Source organism: Vombatus ursinus, unplaced genomic scaffold (genome assembly GCF_900497805.2).
Source record: "Vombatus ursinus unplaced genomic scaffold, bare-nosed wombat genome assembly UNPS02014841.1, whole genome shotgun sequence".
NCBI lineage: Eukaryota > Metazoa > Chordata > Mammalia > Diprotodontia > Vombatidae > Vombatus > Vombatus ursinus.
In genome coordinates this window covers 47,055,417-47,061,416 of record NW_020954619.1, presented here as the reverse complement: position 1 = coordinate 47,061,416, position 6,000 = coordinate 47,055,417, and the positions used below count along the sequence as shown (strand labels likewise).

General features: G+C 41.9%; 1 pseudogene; it reads right to left on the bottom strand.

Annotated features, from left to right (window-relative positions):
• Nucleotides 1-390: 390 nt before the first annotated feature.
• LOC114026653 overlaps nucleotides 391-6,000 on the bottom strand; it is a 144,512-nt pseudogene continuing 138,902 nt past the window's right edge.

The window sequence follows — 6,000 nt, the reverse complement described above, 5'->3', positions numbered from 1 at the left end:
TGGTTAGGGAAAGATCAGTGGAAAATGGGAGCTCACAATTGGTGAATAAATTAATGAATGAATGAAATAGCATTTATTAAGCACTTATATGCAAAACATTATACTAAGTGCTGGGGATACGAACAGAAAAGTAAGATAGTCTTCATTCTTAAGGAGCTAACATTCTAATGGTGGAGAAAATACATCTAGAAGGGTTCAGCTACAAGTCGGATGGAAAGTTCCCATGATCCTTAGGGTATAGCAGCAAAGCATTTGTTAATGTCTCTTTTTTAATGTCATTTCCACTGATAAAATCATAGCAGTTGCTGATGTTGAGCCATGTGACAGTGCCAAGGACTTTGGTGGCCAGGTCTTCAGTAGCTGTGCCTATAGCTCCCTCAGAAGGGGTCGTCAGTCTGGCTGCGTCTCCATGTTGGTTTCTTCTTGAGCTGATGGATGCTGGGGCTGGGCTAGAAACAGGACTAGGGTTCTGGAAGATGCTGCCACATCCAGGGCTCTCGGACCAACCCAACCATGAGTGGCAATTTGTCTGCAGATGGTGTTGGTGGCGATAAGGAAGGTAGGCCCCTTCTCCATAGTGACTGCTCCTTCAGTGATTGTAAGGCCAGTGGTTGGGGGATGGCGTGGGTACTGACATTCCCAAAGCCTTTGGTTTCAGAGTCCTGGTATCTACAATAAAGTCTGACAGGAGGAGGTGGCCAAGGTCATAGTGGTGGTTTGACTTGCTTAAGATGTATCACCTCCTGTCTCTCCCTCCAGGTACCTTGCTGCTTCAGTTAGGGGTTGGCCTGCCCATCTGATGGTGGCAGTTTTAGTACTTGAATAGATGATCAACCCAAACAATTTCTATGAATCTGAATGTGGCAATAGGGAGAGACATATTAATAAAACCACGATAATAAACCCCAACTTCGAGGGCTGACTTAGAATCAGGACTATGAGCTCTTCTGGGCTTTGCATTCTAGTCTCAGGGAGTTGTGAGACTACAGAAGCCAGGCCAAAAACGTGAGGCAGAAGGCCAGAGTCTGATGCTGGGTGACATCAAAAACAAACAGTTCAGAGTGGTGTAAGTATTCCTAATGGGGAGGGAAGAGAGTGCTTATGTTCTTGGTGGTTTGCCACAGTTAACAAGATTTTTGATTTGAAAATTACTTAAAGCTACACAACCAGAAAATTCTTCAGTTGAAAGGGAAGTCAGAGATCATCCCTCTCAGTCTACAGAACATAAATTGAGGCCCAGGAGGGAGAGAGAAGTGATTTGGCCAAGGTCACTCAGTGGCACAACTTAGACCAGAACCCTGACCCATTGACTCTGAAGAGCAGCACTTGTTATCTTGACATCATACTGTATCTCATAATGAAATAGCGGTAAGGGTGGGGTCGCCAGCCAGATAGTGGGAAGAAGATGGACAGTATGATGATATCCATGGACTACAATTGTAGATGAGGACAAACTAGGGGCATGATGCATATATGCTCATGGACATTTTGGGGGATGGACCTTTCTACACACACTTAGTATTTCTTCATACGCATGGCTTTTTCATCTGCATCTAGAGTCATCTCCGGTCATACTGATTCAAATCTCACCACTGGACCCAGATGGCTCTGGAGGAGAAAATGAGGCTGGTAACTGCATAGCCCTTCCACTTAAATCCAATTCACTTGCATGTCATGGCATCACCTCCTTGACGTCATGGTCCTCTTTGAGAGCAAAGGACAAACAACAACAACAACAACAACAACAACAACATAAAATCTCCTATCTGCTATAAGGAACTTTGAATCCTGTTATTGAGATTTTGTAGGAAAGTAATGCCTCCTTTGAAACACTGACCCTACCTCTGCTTAAATGATAATAACTAGCATTTATTTAATGATTTAAGGCTTGTAAAATACTTTATATTATCTCATTTGATCTTCACAACAACTCTGGGAAGTAGGTGCTATTTTATCCACATTTTATAGATAAGGAAACTGAGGCAGATAGAAGTTAAGTGAGTTACCCAGTTTCTCAGGGCCATTTGGTATCCAAAGGGGAATTCCATATCCAGCACTGTATCTATCTGCTGTACCACCTAGCTGCCTCTGCTTCATATGACCTTTACAAAGTCATTCCAAAAAGTGATGGGTGTCATTCAGAATTGGTGACATTGCCATATTGCTATACAATGCAACCTGCTAACAGTACCAAGCAGACACATGCCCGAAGCTTGTGAGATGATGCTCTCTTCTGATCAGCTATGAGGAGGTGGGGATAGATGTGAGGTCGGACCAGTTCCTAGGGAAAAGATGTTTAGCCCAAAGAAGATGAAGAGAAGGCTGTCTCTGAACACCTGAAAGGCTATCATGTGGAAGGGGACAGATGGTTTAATGTTTATCAGAAGGCAGAATTAGTGTTACCAAAGGGTAGCATTAATCAATAGTAAACCAATAACAACTTATTGAATATCTGTCATGGGCAAAGTAGACATTGTGCTTCAGGTTTTGAAGAGGCATATTTCAGTTCAACATGCAATAGAACTTTTTTTTCGGCAAGGCAATTGGAGTTAAGTAACTTGCCCAGGGTCATACAGCTAGTTAGTGTCAAGTGTCTAGTCTGAGACCAGATTTGAACTCAGGTCCTCCTCACTCCAGGCCTGGTGCTCTATCCACTGCGCCACCTAGCTGCCCGGCAATAGAACTTTTTAACTCCTAGAGTCCTCTAACAAGGATGATTCAAGAGCAGTACACTCCCTATCAGCAGGGGAGTTTATATTAGTGTAGTGAGTCTCTGGGCTTATTCTCCCAGCTCGCATGTGCTTACAGGTTGTGTCTCTGGAGTGCATTGGGCTATATCTCCCCCCATTAGGCTTCTAGGGAGGCCCTAAAGGAACAATGGGGTTCTTTTAATATTATTGGCTTAAGCCCCCATTCTGGTGTGCTTCCTTCACCCCAATATCATTTACTAACAATGGCTGCCCTAATATCATTTTCCAGGGTCAGTATTTCCCCAGTACCAGCTGTTGATAGTTCCTTAGTATCATTGATAAGCAATTACTATCAATTAACTTTTACTGAGAAGATATAGCAAAAAACAAAAGTATGAACAAAAGTCCTTCAGAACCAGGGTTGGGGGTACACATTCTCCCCTCTACCACTTAAGTCTCTGGGGATAATGGGCTAACATTAAAACAGCCTCTACAAGCATTCCTCATACCACTGAGTTAATTTCTGAATATTATAGTATTATCTTGATTAATAATTAATAATCTATGTTAATAGCACAATCTTAATAATATTAATTATATTATATAATAATATCATTATATTATTTTTACTAAATTTATTTTATTAAATTATATTTATTATCAAATATTGTATTTGTTGTTTATATGTTATACTATTACATATTAATTATATTATATTACCCATTATATATGTAATTAATATATTACATATTAGTTATATTATATAACAACTATATTAATATTATAATCTCAATATACGAATATATTAATAATTATATTGGTATATTAATAATTAGCATATCAATATATTATAATATATTAATACTTATATCTTGACTACTGACAAGTCACTGCCTTGAGTGAAGGACATAATGTCTAGGCTGCTGTATTGATCCATGGGTGGACTGTGTTAGTTAAGGAGGTCAATCCTCAGAGTTGGCTCCTTCTTGAGCTCAGCTGCTAGATTTATGGAGGTTCTTCTGACCTTTTGCAATTCAGAAGGTGGTAGCCTGGTCCATTCTGTCTCAATCTTTGCTCACCTAAGAGGAGGAAAGAAGAAACAATAAGGCAAAGAAACAGAGGCACCATGTTTGTATTCATGGCGACAAGTTAGGCCCAGCACAGGTAGTAGGTGGCTGGCATTGCCTCTCTCCCCATCCAGAGACTCATAGCGCTTCTTACATCGCTTGCCTCTATCTCCTGCCTCTAAGGAAGAGAGGGAGCTTGAGTTTCCTTGTTGGAGTCTTTGGTGCCCAACCGCAGTTCTGTCTGAGCAGTGAGCTAACAGGAAACAGTCTCTCTAGGCAGCTTGGTGGTGCAGTGGATAGAGTGCTGGGCCTGGATTCAGGCTGATCTGAGTTTAAATCTGGCTTTTTTTAGTTGTTTGACCCTGGGCAAGCCATTTCACCGCTATCTGCTTCAGTTTCCTCAACTGTAAAATGGGGTTAATAATAGCCCCAACCTCACACATCATTGGGAGGATCGAATGAAGTGATGTTTGTGAAAGTGCTTAGCATAATACCTGGCACATGATTGGCATTTAGTAGATGATTACTTGCATTTCTTCTGTCCCTGTTACATAAGTAAAGTCTGTAAAATGTATGGGGATGCTGTAGAGGGGGTTCTGGATTGAGTGAGACTTTGTACCAGATGACCTCTAAGAGACCTTTCAACTCTATGATTCCCTAAGGCATTGGGACCGATCAGCCCGCATGCAAGCCACCTCACAATCTAGGTGCCTGTTTGTAGAAGCCAGCGGCCCTTTCCAAATGAACCCTTTCCTTCTGGCCCACTTTCAGTTGAAACTCCCTCCCATTTCAGAGTTTCTGTGGCCGGTGGTCTGCCCATGCCCCCTTGTGGAGAATGTTTCTCCCGCCCTCATGCTCCCAAGTCCTTAGAAAGGAAAGAGAAGGGATGGGTTTTATCAGCCAGGTTGAACCACCAGCAGGTGGCCCTGCAGTCTCAGAATACTGAGCCCTAACATGTTAATTCAGTTCTGAGAAAGCAGTGTTGAATCACTAAAGGTGTTTACCAGTAATTCTAAAAAGCAAAAGCATCTCAGTGGTTTGCTTACAGTGGGGCTCTGGAGGGCAGTTAGGGGGCACCAGGCCTAGACTCAGGAAAACTTATCTTCCTGCCCTCAAATATGGCCTTGGACATTAGCTGTGTGACCTTGGGCAAGTCACTTAACCCAGTTTGCCTCAGTTTCCTCATCTGTAAAATGAGCTGGAGAAGGAGATGACAAACTTCTCTAGTATCTTTGCCAAGAAAACCTCAAATGGAGTCACAAAGAGTCGGACACGATTGAAATGACTGAACAACTACAACAAAAAGGACTCTGGAAAGTGTTCTCATCTGTTCTGGTCTGATTTATGTGGGTTTGATTAATTTGTACACTATCCTAATTTTTAAAGATTTGATTTAATATGAGACTAGGACTTTGTATCATAGGATATGTAGAATTTAGAACAGGATATTCTAGGATATATGGAATTTAGAACTAGAAGGAATCCTGAGGATCATCTACTGTGACACAAGGCAGTTAGATGGCACAGTGGATAGAGCACCGGGCCTGAAGTTGAGGAGACCTGAGTTTGAATTCAGCTTCAAACACATGACTTTGGGCAAGTTACTTAATCTGTGTTTGCCTCAGTTTCTTCCATTGTAAAATGGGGATAATGACAGCACCTCCCTTCATTTTACAGGTGGGAAAACTGAGGCCCAGAAAGATGAATTGATTTGTCCAAGGTCACACAGGCAGCAAGAAGCAAAGATAGGATTCAAATCCAGGGCCCGTGTCCAAACCCAGAATACCACTCAGTCACAAAGAAGAATGAATCTCGTTCCCTGAAAGCAATCCGTAGACAGTCATCAATCTCAGCAGTAGATTTAATCTTAGAGGAGGAATGGCCAATAAGAATCAGATTTCAAAATGTTGATTTTATGTCAGGGACTAGCTTTTATAGGGGTTGAGGGTCCTGTGGGAGCTGGTAAGCAGGATTTAGCCACTGCTACTTTTGCTCAATGTCATCATTTGAATGAAGACACCAGTTCAAGCTTCCCTTTATAACAGAAGCTCTAGGCGTGCTCCAGTTTAAAGTCCTTTGAGAGGCATTTTAATAACATGAACAAGTGCCTACAGAAGAATCCCTGTTATGTTCATTACAGATTTCCCAAGCTCTTTTATAGGGATATGCCAGACTCATGATTATGCCAGACACAGACACCTTGCTAAGTGCCAGAGACTGGAAATACTGTACTGGGATTCTCT